Genomic DNA, 16,996 nt, shown 5'->3' on the forward strand with positions numbered 1-16,996 from the left:
TAAGGTAACAAACCTGGAATGGGAAGAGAAGCCATTGCAAGTCATTATCTGGCTATGAATAGATATATAAGGCTGAAAGCAGGTGAGAACAGTCTCATCCAGCTGGAAGACGGTGGAGAGGCAATGGAGGAGGATGGTGTGATGAACAGACAGCCAAGAAGGAGAACAGTCAAATAGGATGTCACATTTTACTTTGAGAAGAGCTGTGTTTGTACTGTGGCAAGGGCATAAACCGGATTGGAGCGATTCAAACATAAATTTCTAGGAAGTGAGTTTGGAAAGGAAAGGAATGTTGGAGGTGAGGTAGTGGCCTGCAAGGATGGTCGGATCAAGTCTTCTTTTATTCGTGGCATGGCATGGCTGATGGTGGCAATTTTGATGGAGACAGTGAGAGTACAGAGAGAGAACCTTTAACAATGTCAGCCTGGGGCCCAGATAGTTGTTGTGTGGTCAACTGCTTACTGGGAATAGGGTTTAGGTAGCAAAAGATGGGAATCATGGAAATGAACTCCCCGAGGACATGAGGGGATATAGGACCTGTAAATACCCTCAGCAATTTATGGACACAGACCATCACAAACTTCAATACTGAAAGAACATAGACCTGCAGAACCCCCATAACTATGGTGTGCAGAAATAAGACCTGTACAAGCAAAAGAGGACACTGTAAGTACACAGTCCTACATAACACAGCACTGAACTGCAATATAATTAATGGAACTGATAGGATAAATGCAAAGGAACATTATTCATCCGCGTGTAACTTCAATAATTAAAACCTAGCCATCCAGCGTGATGTCAGGAAGCACGTCGTCATGCAAAGGGGAATGGAAATCGTCAATACACTCCCTCGAAAAGCTCGAGATTGAGGGTGAATTTAAACTTTCAAAACTGGTATTTTTATGACCTAAGTCTATTAAGTTTTTGGAGCCAATGCCGGTTAATGAACTTAGGATATGGATTAGGCATTGTTAACTGAATGGTGGGAACACGCTCAGGGGTTGTACTGTCCTCCTGCTGTTCCTGTGCTCCTGCTGACAGCGCCCACGTCACAGCCCTTAGCCATTGTGGCCTCACAGAGCTCGGGGTCACCGCCGCCCCCGGGACCTGGAGTCGGAGGAACTGCCCTCGTGGCGCCAGTCCCAGGCAATTTCCGAATGTTGGAAACGCTCAGCAGACCTGCCAGCATCTCTGGAGTGAGAAACTTTTCTTCACCACTCCTTCTGTTGCCATCACCAACCCCCCACAGCCCCCCACCCCAACGCACAAAGCAGCGCCCAGCCACCGAATCCGCCGCCAACATCATCGGCCCTGAGACAAAGGCTCGGCCTGTTGCTATGGTAACGCAGCTTAGTGACGGCTTAGCGCCTGCATTTCTTCTTATGAGCGGCGTGTGATTTTGTGGGATGCATGGAGAGAGAGAGAGAGAGCTGTCAATCAAAGGAGCCGCAGTTAGTGTGCACCAGATTTCCAGAATTTATTTTAAATGCACAAACTGCAATATTATTAAATATGAACAAAATGGCGAAAAGATGAAAGTTGTAAATGCACTAACCTTAAATTAAAACATAAACTTACAGAAAAAAGGCAAAAAACATCAAATACTGCAATCTGAAATATAAACAAGTGCAACAAAAGCCACACAGCAGCTGTCACACTGCCAAGGGCCTTCCTGCCGCAATTATTGGCCTTTGATCTTCGCCAGTTTGGTTGCATAACTGTAGCAGCAAATTAGAGAGAGTTGTCTAAATATCTAATAGTAGGAATATGTTGTACCTCGAATATGACAGCCTAGAAGTTGAGTTCTTAAAATGACATTTCGTACATGTATACTTCGTACATGTGTTCTGTGCCTGGAGACCCAAATCGCTTTGCTCCTTGGGTCGCGTCACCTAGAAAATACGCCCATTTTTCATTTGGTGCCTGCAATATATGTTATTTGTGTAACTTCCCACATTCTTACTGGCTGGCTCTGCATCTACTGTTTGGATTCCCTCCCTGTCTTCTGTATACACACAGCCCGAGGAAGCAGTTTCTTTCGATCCATCCTATCAAATCCACAGTCATTTTTTGATTGGTAGTTTCTCAAATCTAAATTGCAGAATGAATAAGGAAAATGAAAGAATAATATAAATGGATTCTCTTAGTGTTTCTGTCAACAAAAACTTGCATTCCACAGCGCCACTAAAGAGCTATCGTTGCATCTCGGGATTGGAGTACAGCAGGTTACAAATATATAAATATTTATCATTAATGTTGTGATGCTTGCAAATGGATTTTATTGTAGTGTAATAATTCAGAATATATGTGTCTACGTGTGTTATCTCTCAATGCATTTATGTGTATCTGCGTTGTATATAAATGTATTTAGGAGTGATTCAAAGAAAAGACAGAAACAACTTTTCGGATTAAATCACATTCAGTCGAAATGAAGAAAGAATAGCGGTCGATGTAACCAGCAGAGTGATTAAATGCAGTAATATCCAGCACAAGAAATCAAAATCACAACGAAACAAAAAGATTCTTTCTGAGAATTGTTTTGAGTGAGGAGTAGTGTGATTTTCGTAGTGCTAAGTATGTAGTCGTGGCCGAGTGGTTAAATCGATGGACTAGAAATTCATTAGGGTCTCACCGCGAAGGTTCGAATCCTGTAGACTACGCGTCTCCCTTTTTTAATTTAAGTTCCTATGCATTACGCGGAATGATATCATACACCTTTCAACAGGAGTTGATTTTCTCATTCTTACTCATTTGCGTGTATTCACTACATTCCTGCAGGAAATACAACAAAAAGCAGCCAAATTAATAACAGTTCTTTCTGGTCCTCTCTCCCTTTGAGTCTGGTTGTGTGCGCGGGCGCATTTGTGCATTGAGTTTGTGCTTACACTAGCGTGCATTGATTTTGTTTATAGTTCCTGCGTTGTGTTTCTTCATTGTGTAGCTGTAAGATGCTCGTCTTCAAATGCCTTTCCAATTCCCTTTTAAAATTATTCTTTACATTGCCTTCTAATACGTTTTCAGTTAGAGCGTTCTAGATCCCACTAACTCTGAGTGAAAATATCTCTGCTCCTGTCCTATCTATATCTTTTGTCAATGGCTTTGAATCTACGACCCCTAGTTATTGGCCTTCACGCAGAGGGACTCTTTTCCCTGTTTACTCTCTCCAAACATCGCATCATCTGGAAAAGCACTATTAGGTCATCTTCTAATCATCTGTGTTCGAAGTACAACAACCTTAACTTCCCCAACAACTCTTCATATCCAAAGTATTCCATGCTTCAAAAGTTCCCAGTAAGCGCCCTCAGTGCCCTTTCTAATGTCTTTGCTCAAGAGTGATCACAAGACTCCTTACCAAGGTCGAATTACAGATGTTAAAGTTCGAGCATGATGCCGTTGCTTTCATATATTATTTCTCGACTTATAAACCCAAGTAACCAATATGATTTTCGACCTACATTATGAACTATGTGTAAATAGAGACCAAGGCCTCTACACCCATTCACACTTATAAAAATCTCACCTTATAGTGTTTTGACTTTCCATTTTAACCCTCCCAATGTATATAATTTCACCTCTTACTTCCTCGTATGAATTTTAATTTATTTTAACGTGTTATTATTATGTGTGCGCCTTACTTTCTGACCTCCTTCCTGAGCGGATCTTTGTTTCTCAGGAAGCCTTTCTGTTTGCCAATTTCACCGAACGAAGGTAGCTTTGTTAATAAGGGAAGGTATCAGTGCGGTGGTGAGTCGTGATATGTGTGCAACAAATCCTGATGTGCGATCTGTTTGGGTGGAAATAAGGATTAGCAAGGGGAAAATGTCACGGGTGGGAGACGTCTATATGTCCCCGAAGAGTTGTTTCGCTGTCGGGACAAAGTATAAATCGGGAAATCATGGAAGTGTGTAAGAAGGGTGCTGCAATTGTCATGGGCGATTTTATCTGAATATTGACTGGACAAATCAGGCTGGCAGGGGTAACATGGAAGATGAATTTGCAGAGTGCATCAGAGATTGTTTCTTAGAGCAACATGTTGCAGAATCTACCCGGGAACAGGCTATTTTAGATCTAGTAATGTGTAGATTAATAAGAGATCTTGTAGTTAAGGATCCTTTAGGGGATGGCGATCACAACAGTGTAGAAATTTAAATTCAGTTTGAGGGCGAGCAACTCAGGCCCACTGTCCTCAACTTAAATGAGGGCAATTACAAAGGTATGAAGAAAGAGTTGTCTAAAGTAGGCTGGAAAAATAGACTAAGGGGAAGGTCAGTGGATGAGCAGAGCAGTGCTAGACATTTAAACAGATATTTCATAAATCTCAGCAATGATTTAAATACTTTAAATATTTTCAGTAACCACAAATCTCTGAGGTAGAGATTTCCAAATATTCACTACCCGCTGAGAGAAAAATTCATTCGCATCTCAGTTTTAAAGGAGTGTCCCCTTATGCTGTAATTATGTCCCCTAGTTCGATATTCCCCCACATAACTCCCCGCCACCCCCCCGCCCCCCCCGCCCCCCCCCAAACAGTGTCTTCCTTCCACTATCAGAGGCCGATGATCCTCCCGACCTTGAGTATAAGACAATAAGACGTAGGAGCAGAAGGAGGCCATTCGGACCGTTGAGTCTGCTCCGCCTATCAATCAGATCATTTCTGATCTGATAATCCTCAATTCCACTTTCCTGCCGTTTCCCCATAGCCTTTGGTCCCCTTACTGATGAAAAACTTGTCTATCTCAGCCTTGAAGATACTTCATGGCCCAGTCTCTACAGCCATCTGCGGTAAAGAGTTCCGCGGATTCCCCATCCTCTGAGAGAAGAAATTCCTACTCATCTCTGTCTTAAATGAATGACGTCTTACCCTGGTATTGTGCCCTCTGGTTCGAGACTCTCCCACAAGGGAAAACAACCTCTCAACATCTACCATGTCAAGCGCCCTAAGAATCTTATATGTTTCAATAAGGTCGCCTCTCATTCTTTTAAACTCCCATGAGTACAGGCCCAACCTACTCAACCTCTCCCCATAAGAATATCCCTCCATATTCTAGATCAACCGAGTGAACCTTCTCTGGACTGCCTCCAATGCCAACGTATCTTTCATTAGATAAGGGGGCCAAAACTGTTCACAGTGTTCTAGGTGTGGCCTAACTGGTGCATTAGAACCAAAAACCATAGAAAAATCACAGCACAGAAGGAGGCCATTCGGCCCATCTTGTCCATGCCAGCCCACGGACACCCAGGTGCCCTTTCTAATCCCACCTTCCTGCACCCGGCCCATAGCCCTGCAGCTTACAGCACTTAAGGTGCAGATCCAGGTTCTTTTTAAAAGAGTTTAGAGTTTCTGCCTCTACCACCAACTTGGGCAGCGAATTCCAGACACCCACTACCCTCTTCGTAAAAAAGTTCTTCCTCATGTCCCCCCTACACCTTTGGCCACTTATATTGAATCTATGTCCCCTGCTTCTAGAATTCTCCACCAAAGGAAACAATTTTATCCTGTCCACTCTATCTATTCCCCTCATAATTTTGTACACCTTAATCAAGTCACCTCTTAGCCTTCTTTGTTCTAAGGAAAATAACCCCAACCTATCCAATCTCTCCTCGTAGCTACACTTTTCTAACCCTGGCAACATTCTTGTAAACCTCCTCTGCACTCTCTCCAGAGCTATTACGTCCTTCCTGTAATGCGGTGACCAGAACTGCACACAATAGTCCAGTTGTAGCCTCACCAGTGTTTTATACAACTCCAACATTATATCCTTATTTTTATATTCTATACCTCTGCATATAGTTGTATAGTTTTAGCAAGACTTCCCTATTTCTATGCTCTATTCCCTGTGAAATAAAGGCTAACATTCAATTTGCCTTCCCCATTACTTGCTGTACTTGTATGTTAGCTTTTTGGGATTCATGCACGAGGATTCCTAATTACAACAAAATGAGCAATATGATTGTGGTGATTTGTTTCAAGAAGACGGTACTGGGTGTATGCACCGGAGCAATAAAGGGGGCAGTGGAACTTTGACCGTTGTACAAAATTCGAAAGAGCTGTTTAATTCCTTAATAGCAGCAATAGGTTTGCCCCTCTAGAAATTGGCATTTAAAAATTATTTTTCGTACATGTCAATTAGTATTTAGTGAGATTTGTACTACCGGTGAGGGACCGGTGAGCAGAGAATCGACGGGAATTTGGCCCCAAGTACAAATCTCACTAAATACTGAAAGACATATACGAAAAATAATGAGAAAATATTATGCTGCTTTCTCACCTGGTGCCTGTAACATATGCTCTTAGTGGAACCCTCCTCACATTCTTACTGACGGGCTTTGCTCTGCCTGTTTCCTGCCCTGCCTTTTATGCCCCCTGTGTTCTGTACACACGCAGTTCGTGGAAGTAGATTATTTCATTCCAACCTATCGAATCCTCCACCTTTTTTTATTGGTAGCCTTTCAAATCGAGGTGACAGAAAGAACGCGGAATATTGTGGAAGAATATAAATGGATCCTCTTCGTGTTTCTGAAAAAAACAATAACTGGCATTTATATAGCGCTTTTTAACATAGCTGATGTGGCGTCCCGGTATTGGGTTAGATCAGTTTCGCACCATGTATTTATGAGTAATATTGTGATATTTGCAAACGGATTTTGGATGTATCAATGTGTTATTCTGGAGAGATGTGTGTGTATACCTGTGTGTTATTTCTCAATGTATTTGTGTTTTTAGGGGTATTGAAACTTCAGCGAGAAATTTAAAAAAAACTTTCCAAATGGAATCTGTTCCAGCCGAACAAAAAATAGAGATGCATGTAAACAGAGCTGTAAACAGCAGAGTTCTGAAATGAACTTGCTTCAATCACAGAGTCAAAAACATATCCAAATGAACGCTGATCTATACAATCGTGTTGACAATGGTGGCAATCGTCAGCAGTTTTCCCTGGTGGTCTAGTGGTTAGGATTCGGCGCTTTCACCGCCGCGGCCCGGGTTCGATTCCCGGTCAGGGAAGTTAAATTTTATATACAAGTTGCATCATATTTGTCGGTGCCGTATTTCACGCTCTGAATAATCCCTCTCCGCGGAAGCAAATGATTGTGGGGCCTTTCGATTGTCAAGCGAAGCTGATAAACTTTACATGATGTGAGCGCCTAACATTTTGGCCTCAGGCCAAAGGAAGCGTTCAGGGAGAAAGTAAAATGCTGAATCCTTTCACTTACTTCAACAAATGTTTCGCCGATCAACGCCATACAAGTCACACGGAAAAAAAAAATCAAAATCAATTTTTTAAAACTCCTGAAGGAGCTTCTCAATTTCCTTTCCTGAATCTTTGGAGTGATATCCCTCTCTTAGATGCATTTGGATGGAAACCGGCCGCCCCTCGCCTCAGGGAAACACCATTCCAATTCTGTGAAGCGGGAAAACTTTGTTCAGTGTGTTTCGCGTTTCCATAGCAACATAAATCTCAAAATCACGTTCCCAGAAAGCAACAATCATGGACAAATTCAACATGCTACAGCTCTGACAGGCACACCCAGGAACTAGCTAGCACATTTGGGCAGGCATTCACAGGGAGAGCGCAGTTGAGTACGGATACGTCGTGCCACCAACAGCTACCTACGCCGACCTGGACAGGTATACACAGGAACAGCAAACTAGACGCAAATACCAGCATAGCTGGCGGGAGTATTCAGGTATTAGTATAATTTGGAGAGGGATACCTAGGGACCTGAATTTCTGATTTTTATAAACAAAAGGTAATTATAAGATGCAGGCAAAACCCATTACAATTGTCCAACATCTGCAGAAATGCTTTGCCTGCACGAAAGCATCACCGCAATATCCACAATAAACGGAGATTCACACAGTACGAAGGTATATTCCAGTTCTTTATATGTAGACACAGACAATTTCCATTAGCTTATTTGAACAAAATAACAACATATTTCTCATGGCTTGGATGTAGGTGCATGAAACATCGTTTTTTCTTTCTCTCATTTCATTTGAAATTACTGTGTCCAACAGGTTGATGCCATGCATCTAGTGCGTGGCTGAAAAGCTTTCTGTTTTTGTGCGCTAGATTGCTTCTCATTTTCTGTCCACACTGCTGGCTTGCAGCAATGGGAAAAAGAGAGCCAAATGTGTAAATCTTCCCCTGTCAGTGTGAAGCCTCTCCATTGGCAAGTCCTCAGCTGTGCTTCCTCGCAGTGAACATGGAAGCTGGGCCCATTACAGCCCCATGCTGAACGCAGGGTAACGCAGAGCAGGTTGGGCCCCCCAGACAGGCAGTGCGCAGGCCAAACTGGCAAATAGATTCACTGCCATGGGGATACCTTGGAAGAGTTGAAACCTATGACGGCACAACTTGTCAAAAAATTCATGACTGGAGCTCAAAAGCAGACTGATGTCTAAATATATCATATTTCCGACAACGCCTGCAACCAAGCTGGTGCCAAACATAGTGCTTTATGTTGCTTTTGACTCAAACAGGAAGGTCAAGAATGGCATCTTGTCGTTTGGGCAGCCCGGGATCTACATCAATTATGCAGAGGTTTTGAGTCCTGGAAAGAGGACACTCCGTTTTCAGGGCAGACGAAAAACAACAATTATGAATGAGAAACCCAACTCGATTGGCATAGAGAACGAGTGCCACGGAAGTCTCCGCAGTGGGATGGACCATCGTATCCCTCTGGTCAGTCGCCATTCACCTCACTTTGGGCAGCAACTGACTACTAAAGTGCTGACCCACCACAGTTCAGCTGCTTCAATGGGCTTTTATGGATTGGAGTCCCTCTTCAACAAGTAGACAGAGTCCATTGCACCAGGCAAAGGAACAAACACTAAACAACTAAAAGGTAGGAGATGCCAACTCTTCGGTTGGCAGTTTTGAATGTCAGGACCATCTGCATGATCTGACAGACAACTTAGAGTCGGTTAGTGACACATGCAACATAGCTGTGATCAACATGGAACCTGATAGACTGAATATCAATATGGCGTCCAAACAAGAGACCAGGCTCGCCGAGAGTGGATCACTGAAAGAAAAGCTTTACACGTTCACCTTGTAGTGAAAGTGTTCTGCAGAAACGTGTGAACAAGGAACTATGCTTTTCTGCAAGGGACTTGCTACTCTTCATGATAGAACGCTCCACAACTGGGGCAGACCCTGTTTTCCTGATTCGTTCTTCTGATGGAATCTGCGATTTCAAAGTCTGTTTTATTGTTTTGTAGACCCAAACTATAAAAAACAAACAGAGAAAGGAAACTAACCCTCCCATTTTCTAAGGAAACAAAAAGTAAAACTGTCATTTGGAAACCAAAACTTCTGGGCAGAGTGGAACTTGTCACTGCTCTGTAAAGGGATGCAGATATACCCTGGTTCGATAGTAGCAGTGTATCAGTAAAGTGGTGCAATGCAGGAAGGTTGAATAAGACAGAGGCCAGATAAAGAAGCTCATAATACGTCATTACAGTTGTTTCTAGAGCACAGAAGCAAAATGGAAGACACTTAGAGACACCACCTACAATGCCGCACTCTCAACATATGCGAAGCAAGAGCGGGAGAAGGCTGATTCCTTCGAAGCTAACATCACTGTGGTGGAACCTGTCATTGAAATCAATCGTTCCAGCCTGAATGCCCTAAGAACAGTTTGAAGTAAAGTCCAACATACTGCTAGGCGAGCACCAATAAATACTGGTGACAACGCTGCCACAGTATTTAGATGTCCTTTGAAACAGCTAATGTCAGGAGGTGGGGTGCGCAGTGTGTGTGGTGTGTGTGTGGGTGAGAGGACGCATTTATGAAGGGGTCAAAAGGCAACAGGTCCATCAACAAATCAATAATAATAACTCAATTGAAAGCAAAACCAGTGGGAATTATTACTGACTGCAATAAACAATTGGAGAGATGGTGGAACACTACCTTGAAAGGGGTTTTAGGGAGAACATTGTCACCTAGGAAGATCTAGACACCAGATAAAATCTACCTGTCTTAGTCGAGCTGGACATCAGATCCGAAGTGGAGGAGTTTAGCAAAGGTATGCACCCACTTGGCAAGGGCAAAGCTCCAGGTGTTGATGCTCTCCCTCCTGTACTCAACTAGCGGAATAAATTCGCATTACTGAAGCAACTGCACGTAGTTCTCAGTCTCTGCTGGAGGGAGGGACAGTGCTCCAGGAAATGCACAATGCAAATATGTACAAGAACAAGGGCGACCACAGTGATTGAAACAAATAGCAAGGTATCGCCCTGCTGAGCATCATGGAAAAATTATTTGCTATGTTGCCCTTGTCAGACTGCAGATCGTGGATGAACACAACTATCCCGAATATAAGTGTGGCTTCAGACCTGGAAGATCTACAATTGACATGATCTACTCAGTCCAGAGCCTGTAAGCAAAATGTCGTGGATAAAGGAGACCACTCTGCATTGCCTTCAGCGATGTCACCAAAACATCCGGCCACGTGAGCAGAGGCAGTGAATTTAAGCTGCTGGTGAGAATTGGCTGTCCGCTGAAGTTGATAAATGCCATTCCCTCTTTCCATGGCAACATGATGGGCAAACCATCGGAGCACTTTGAGATCTGTAGTGCGGTCAAACTGCGTCGTGTTCTGGCACTAACACTCTTTGGCATATTCTTCTCTTTTATGCTGTCACATGCCTTCAGGTCATCTACCGAGGGTGTCTACTTACAAACCAGAACTGATGGAAAGCTGTTCAGCCTTGCTTGCCTAAAATCCAAGACAAAAGTGCGCCAAGTTCTTATCAACTTTCGATGCATTGTAACATTTCATATTGAGGAACAGACTCTCTCTCGCTTATAAAGAGCTTGGGTTGACAATCAACACCAGGTAGAAAAAAAGTCATGTTCCAGTACGTTGCAGTAGGCCACCTATCAGCTTTGACAATGTGCCCCACTGCTTGTGGATAGCCTCACATGTCTAGGCTGTATAATCACCAGTAATTTATCACTTGATGCTTAAATCAACACACATATAACAAAAGTCGCAGTTGTTTTGTTCAAGCCGATTCAAAGTGTTTTACAGCAGGAAACTGACTGAGAACACAAATTTGCCCGATTGCCAAAGCTGTGACCTCGGCGCACTCCTTTACAGTAATAAGACTTGGATAACAATGCCAGACAGGAGGAAATGTTGAATTGTTTCGACCTTCGTTATCTCAGCCGTAACTACTTGGCAGGTCTAGATCACCAACTGAGAGGTTCTGGAGCCTCCTAATTCGATCAGCGCATTCTCATTGCTAAACTAACGAGATATGCACGAGCTTGACCATCTTCATCGGATGAATGCGGCCGAATTTCTATAAAAAAGACTTGCTGCATGTTGAACTGACCTCTGGGCGCCCATACCTCGACTACAAGTCGAGATATGAATATGGCAGATATTGATACTGGCAACAGGAGACAGGCGAGGTGGGAGACAGTCGCTGACGGCCATAACCTCGCGAGGCTCAAATCATCGTATTATTAGATGGGAGGGTGCCCCCAGGTTAAAACTTCGGTAAAGGAGGTGAAGAAAGAGAGAAAGCTGCCGCTATTGGAAGTTGGAGATTTGTGATAATTTTATGCAGATAATAACTGAGCTTCAGAACTTTCTTGAGCAGATGATGGAACATAAGAAAATGAAATAATCCAAACTAAGACAGTAACAGAAGTCGGATTCTAACTAGCCACAGCTCAGTGCTCGCACTCTGTGTCTGAGTGAGACGATCACGAGAATGAAACTGATCTCCTTCAGCAGCACGAAAGGTCTCAGAGTGAATTAGCACCGTGGATGCGTGGAGCAACTTAAAGGGTAACACAAGTGGCTGAGGTTTTATTTCTAATCTTTCATGGCATTTGCGCTTCCCTGGCAAGGCAAACATTTATTGCCATACTCCCATTGTTCTTGAGAAGGTGGTGCGGAGCTGCCCTCTTGAACCACTGCAGTAAACCTGGTGCAAGGACTCCCATAGTTCCTGTGCTGCAATATTATTGAAATGTCAATTGGAAGGCTCGGCCCACCAGGGTTTTGAGCGTTTTTTCTTCCATCCATGATTCGCCATCCTCTGTTTCAGTAAGTTTCCTTGTAACTGAGAGTGAAGTGGGATGAAACGAGCGGGCTAAACGAGCTGGCCTGCGATGTGTGTCTACAAAGTGACACATCACCGCATTTACCGTGAAGAGCAGCGCAGCTATCATTCTCAAGTCAGCAAATGCGTTGTGAGGAAAATTGTCCCGGACAAGGCCGGGATTTTAGCAGGGTGGCAGAATTCAGTAAGTGGTTACCGAGTTGTTAGAAGCAGCTGCATTGAGGCATTTCCATATCGGTTCCTTTGAACTCACCGATTACCAAAATAATTTGATTCTACAGTTATTTTCAACAACGCTTGGAGAAATTTCAAGAAGTGAAAGTGATCCATCAATTCCTCCATCCGGTTGCAAAGACAAAGCGATTACGGTCTGCTTCAATGAAATGAGAGCCCAGAGCCGCATGAAGACAAGATCGCCCAGAAGGCGTGTAAGTCACTGAAACGACTTGAAATTATTTTCCCTCGTCTACTCCATTTTATTTGCACGAGAGTGCTGCCATTTTTTAAAGGCCCCAAACAAAGTTCAAGGTCCAAACTTTGAAGTGAGGGTTAGTGTTGGATTGGAACCCGAGATTTCTCAGCCATTTCCTACTAACAGCGAGAGTCATACACCAAGCCCAATACGCCCGCTAGTATGTGCGATTACCGACAGTCGCTGGCAGTTAGGATCTAACCATAATCAATCCATGCCAATGTCATTCTTGCAAAGTAAAACTTTTGGTATGAAAACAGACGTGATCTTCTCTTTTTTACCTGTTTGCCGAAGTGCCGCACTCTAGATCACTGTGCGCCTTGTACCTGTTCCTCTATTCAGTTAGGTCACGGCTGACCTATACGCTAACTCATTTACCAACGTTTGTTCCCTTGCCTTCTGGGTTCCTTTCTCCTTGGTATGTCCAAGTTACCTTCACCACTGAAGGTGGGGGCTGTAATGTTTTCTCTCCTGCTTGTTAGTCTGCTTGTAAATAAAAAATCTATTAAATTAACCGATGGATTGCAACGAAACCTGGTACACAAATAGGGTGTGCCCCAAGGAAGAAGTGATTATTTTGTTTTGGAAAGATGCAAATCCGGAACCTGGATCTTTTTTAAAGGATCTCTTAACATTGACAGATAGGGGGAATTGACTTTTTTTATAGAACTTCTTGGGTTGTTTTATTTTTAATGTTGTTGCTTCTTTTAGAATGTTTAGTTTGTCTCAGCTGCTGAGGTGGAATTTGTTACATCTGTCAAAATATGAGCAGAGTTTTCAGAACAGGTTGTTGAATAAGGATTGGCATGAAGCATTTTCAGTGATATGGAACTCTGAATAAAAACATTTCTTTTTTTAAGCTTTGTAGTTACAGAGCAACAGCCAGACAGATAAAATGCTTAAAGGAAGAGCAGCGTAATTGTAATAACGTTAAGTTAACACATGCGCTACTGAGTGTCCTCTCCCATTGTTAGACTGTGTTTGACTTTGTTCACATTCTGAAAGTGTCTCGTTTATTGCGGAAAACCTCACTGAGATCGAGATTTTTAAAATTGCCGTTTCAACACCCTGGACGGAAATTTGAGGATAAGGTTATAGACTTCCGAGGCAATGTTAGGAAAATGGGAGATGTAGCGAAGCCCTTCCGGTGGGACAATGATGGTACGTTGAACTATAGGCTCACACACCACATAAAGAGGCTCTTAAACTAATTGTTCCCTGTGTTGGCTTTTGTGAAAAAGCGATCCAATTAATTCCACTTTGCTGCTTTTACCAATGTCCTGCAATTTTTACTCTTATACTCATGAGAGTTGTTGGGGAAGCTAGTGCTGTTATACTTCAAACAGAGAAGATTGGAAAATGACCTAATAGACATTTTCCAGACGGTGCGAGGCTTCGAGATGGTAAACGGGGAAGTAAAAACTCCTTCCGACAAGTAGATTTATAAATCGGGGTCGTGGATGATGCTTTCTCTCCTGATTGTTACCCTGTTTGTAAATAAAAATCTCACAAATTAACCGACGGATTGCAACGAAACTTGGTACACAAATAGAGTGTTCCCCTAGGAAGAAGTGATTATTTTGTTTTGGGATGATGCAAATTCGGATCCCGGATCTTTTTTACATTGACAGATAGGGGGAATTGACTTTTTTTTAGAACTTCGTGGGTTGTTTTATTTGGAATGTTGTTGCTTCTTTTAGAATGTTTGGGTTTTCTGAGCTGCTGAGGTGGAATTTGTTACAACTGTCAAAATGTGAGCAGAGTTTTCAGAACAGATTGTTGAATAAGGATTGGCATGAAGCCTTTTCAAAGGAATGAACTTCAGTGGTGAAGGTAAAGATCGAGAGAGGACGGGAGCAGACATGCTTTTCACTCAGGGTTGTTGGGACCTGGAAAGCTCATTTGAGGAGGACAACTTACAGACGAACAAACGAAGAGCAAACAAAAACATTGCACACAACGACAGATACGAATTCACGCAAAAAGAGAGATAAATGAGCCTGCACTCTCATGCAGACAAATATATTATTACACATCGAGTGACTTAGAAGATAGGAGAGTGCCAGGGAAGAATACCTTCGGTAATTTGGTTGCATTTCCTGAGGAAATTTAATGAATAGGCGTAGGTGAACAAGAATGAGGAAAATAACTCGGTAAAGCGTGCTTGGTCGCAAAGGAACACGGCTATAATTTTGGGGGCGGGGGTGGGGGCGGTTGGAGAAAGGAGAAACGTACCCTGCAGAACTTGAACCTACGCAGGGAAACACTAATTAATTTGCAGCTCAGCGACTTAACCACTCGGCCACAACTACACTGCGCTCTGTGTATGCAATCTCATTAATTTCCGCTCAAGAAAATTCTCAGGCAGAGCATTTCCTCTGGCTTTTTTTCACTCTTCCGTTCAATTCTCGGCAGCTTTAAAGAAATACAGGAAGCTGCAAAAGAAATGAGAGGACAATTCGTCACCTTAAAGTGACGACCTCCGTGTTACTCACTAACGAGAATTGGTCGCTGTTGCTGCTCCGAAGTTCCTGCAGAAGTATCCGGTCAGTGAAAAGATTTGGGCTCATTCACTAACCCCAGATGGACGATTTCTATTACCGAGAGTGGGTAAGATCATGCAGACAGAGGGATGGACAAACAGACAAGCAAGTGCCGAGCGATAAATAGAAGGTGAGAGAGGCAGAACTAGACACACACAAATACACGCACAGAGGTAGAGACAAGGTGATTCCATTGTTAATTCAGAAAGTAAAAGAATTCGACTTCGGGGTGACCCAAAGCGCCGTTCACAACATAACACAGTTCAAACAACACTCAGGACGCTGGACACCATTCAGGACGAAACAGTCCGCTTGCTCAGCTCCCCACTCACGAACACAAACATTCACTGTCTTCACCACCGTCGTACACCAGGAGTGGTGAGTGCTAAATACCCGATGCAGGAACTCACCAAGGCTTCCCCTCAACACCTTCCAAACCTGCAACCTCTACCATCGAGCAGGACAGGTACAACAGATGCATGGGAACACCAACATCAACAAGTTCCCCACAAAGACACACACAATCCTGTCTTGGAACAATATCGCCGCTCCTTCATTGTCACTGGATCAAAATCCTTGAACTCACTTCCTAACATCATTGCAGGTGTGCCCGCAGCAGATGGTCTGCAGCGGTAGAAAATGGGGCTCACCAACTCCTTCTCAAGGGCATTTGGGGATAGACAACAAACCCTGGTCTTCCCGACAACGCCCACTTCCCATGAAAGAATAATAATAAAAAATGATTTTGGTCATCTGCCCTAGTGAATTGGGGTCATATTTTGTGAAATGCCTTGAAATGCATTACTGCGTTAAAAGCGCGTTATAAATCCATGTTGCTGTTGTTGTTACAAACAGAGCAGTAAGCCATTCGGCCCTTTGAGACGTCACGGCTGATCTGTATTTTAACTCAGATATAAAAACAAAAAACTGCGGATGCTGGAAATCCAAAACAAAAACAGAAATACCTGGAAAAACTCAGCAGGTCTGGCAGCATCGGCGGAGAAGAGCAAAGTTGACGTTTCGAGTCCTCATGACCCTTCAACAGAACTAAGTAAAATAGGAAAGGGGTGAAATATAAGCTGGTTTAGAAGGGGGGGGGGGGGGGGGGGGGGAGGGGGGAGAAGGCGGGGGGGAGAAGGGGGGGGGCGTGGTTGTTGGGACATGCAAGCAGTGATAGGAGGAGATAACCAAAAGATGTCACAGACAAAAGAACAAAAAGGTGTTGAAGGTGGTGATATTTTCTAAAAGAATGTGCTAATTAAGAGTGGAGAGCAGGACAAGCAAGGTAGCTCTAGTGAGGGTGGGGTGAAATAAACGATGGGTGGAATACATTTAAAAATAATGCAAGTAGGTGGGAAAAGAAAAATCTATATAAATTATTGGAAAAAAACAAAAAGGAGGGGGAAGAAACGGAAGGGGGGTGGGGATGGAGGAGGGAGGTCAAGATCTAAAATTGTTGTATTCAATATTCAGTCCGGAAGGCTGTAAAGTGCCTAGTCAGAAGATGAGGTGCTGTTCCCTCAGTTTGCGTTGAGCTTCACTGGAACAATGCAGCAAGCCAAGGACGGACATGTGGGCAAGAAAGCAGGGTGGAGTGTTAAAATGGCAAGCGACAGGGAGGTCTGGGTAATGCTTGCAGACAGACCGAAGTCTGCGTTTGGTCTCTCATTGAAGAGACCCAATGCGGTTTCCTTTACATTGGAGACCCTGTGCCCTTACAGCACACTGCTGGAAGCTGTAAAGTTTGCACTTTTACAACATAGCACTTGGGAGATTTACAGGTCTGAATCCTCCCAGTGCAGTACTGAGGCTTTAAATAGCTGGGTCATTCGAGTGTGGTGCATTTTTTTTTACAAAAGTGTCGTTACAGTGCCTTGAGGTACTGTTAATATCTGTGTC

General features: G+C 43.4%; 1 non-coding gene across 1 annotated transcript; it reads left to right on the top strand.

Moving 5' to 3' along the window:
* Nucleotides 1–6,931: 6,931 nt before the first annotated feature.
* Nucleotides 6,932–7,003, top strand: trnae-uuc (transfer RNA glutamic acid (anticodon UUC)). The gene has a single exon. It is a non-coding gene; the product is annotated as a tRNA-Glu (tRNA).
* Nucleotides 7,004–16,996: the final 9,993 nt, after the last annotated feature.

The sequence above is a fragment of the Cetorhinus maximus genome, chromosome 21, assembly GCF_964194155.1.
Source record: "Cetorhinus maximus chromosome 21, sCetMax3.hap1.1, whole genome shotgun sequence".
NCBI lineage: Eukaryota > Metazoa > Chordata > Chondrichthyes > Lamniformes > Cetorhinidae > Cetorhinus > Cetorhinus maximus.